A 2,115-nucleotide genomic window follows, 5' to 3' on the forward strand; every position below is an offset into this window, starting at 1 on the left:
CCACTAATGATGTATTCTTCAAACACATTTCATCACCACCTAGTTTAGCTTTCTGCATTACCCTCACAACGTTATTGAATGTTTATTTTGCTGTACACGAGTCAGTTGAGTTTAACATATGGCATGGTAAACGCTCGGTATCTTACCCGTAGATACATCTATATGTTTGATATACGTTATCGACTTATTCTTTTGTATATCAATCTATTTATTTGTCTTTGAGATGCAAGGTCCCGTTAACCACCAGCAGGAGATCTTGTCTTCCGAAAAAACTACACTTAGGACAGAACTCGGACGAATCATTCTGTAACAACATATTAAAATACTGCCCAGTGACAAAAGATGACCCTGTGACATGTATGAGGAAAGCTCTAATCGACCCAGCTGTTCGTCACAGATGTTCTTACTGACTCTGAATAACACATCGAGGGAAACTAACACCCTCACAAAATAATGATTATATGCGGGAAAAAATAACCTGTTTCGATCGTATACCCTTGGGGTGTATAGAATTACGCTTCTCACTTACCTTGCTTGTGAGCTTTATCTGAATCAGGATATTTAAACATAAATGGATACCAGGAATGACAGTTATCTGACCACTATTATTAACACTTAAAAAGCTAACAAATTAAATATCAACAGTTTTATATATGCATATCTATAAACATACATACGCACACATATGCATACACACACACACACTCACACATACACATACATACACACACACACACTCACACATACACATACATACACACACACACACATATATATATATACATATATATATATATATATATATATATATATATATATATATATATATGTATGTATATATCTAAACATATATATAGATACATAAGTATATATATATATATATATATATATATATATATATATATATCCCAACACACACACACACATATACTTATATATATATATATATATATATATATATATATATATATATATACATATATTTATATATATACATATATGTATATATATGTAAATGAATATATAGAAATGCACACACACACACACATATATATGTGTGTATATATGTATATATATATATGTATATATATATATATATATATATATATATATATATATATATATATGTATGTATGTATATATATGTATATACACACATATATACATACATACATACATATATATATACATATATATATATATATATATATATATAGAGAGAGAGAGAGAGAGAGAGAGAGAGAGAGAGAGAGAGAGAGAGAGAGAGAGAAAGAAAGAGAGAGGCACATAAAAACATATAAATCATATGTTATAGATCACCAGTATAACTGATGCTAACAAGTTGATTGTCGTTCGTTTAGCTGTTACGATGGCTTTACGATGTTAGTGAAAGGCGATTTAACATAGGAAGCTCACAAGCTTTTTGTGCCTCATTCATATGTTGTGGAGTTTAGCCATCGTATCGGTGGAGTTGGATAGATGGCAGCTACTGGTGGAGTTGAGGTTAACTGAAAGAGGTACTGCAAGCCTTTCTGCCAATTCCAGAGCGTCAGGAATCGCTTGCTATTTCTGAAGAAACAAAGATATAGTAAGGAAATCGTGATATAAATGGTTCCACATGTTGTAAAAAAGTAATAAGAATAAATTCAGCCCTGTGTGGTTTTCAGCTAGAAGCAAACTACGAGTAGTTTTTCGCTGCTGGGCAATATGGGCCCAGCGGCCATCTTGGCGGCCATCTTGGCGGCCAATTTGGAGGAAATCTGCCCAGATATGTGAGCTAGAAATCACCCTTAGACACCATAAAGTCATTTTATGAAGAGAACAGCTGTTTACGCTTCCGTACCACGGTCACCTTTTATGCGGCCCCTATATCATTATACTGAAACAACTGGTTAAGACAAAATTACGTAGTCGATCTGATCACAAGGACCTCTCTGGGTTAAACAAATAACCGAGAAATATTTATGATCCGGAAGTTAATGTAAAACCGTCTTTGTCGGTTTTGTTTGTTGATGTGTTTTGGTTGTGCCCTTTCGTTTTGTGTTTCTTGCTTTATTTATGTTTACTTTTAAAAATCAAACGCTTTTTTTTTTCATTTGAGGAACTCATTCTTAG

This window comes from Penaeus japonicus, unplaced genomic scaffold (genome assembly GCF_977035675.1).
Source record: "Penaeus japonicus unplaced genomic scaffold, GWHDUDI00000001_assembly GWHDUDI00000027, whole genome shotgun sequence".
NCBI classification, from domain to species: domain Eukaryota; kingdom Metazoa; phylum Arthropoda; class Malacostraca; order Decapoda; family Penaeidae; genus Penaeus; species Penaeus japonicus.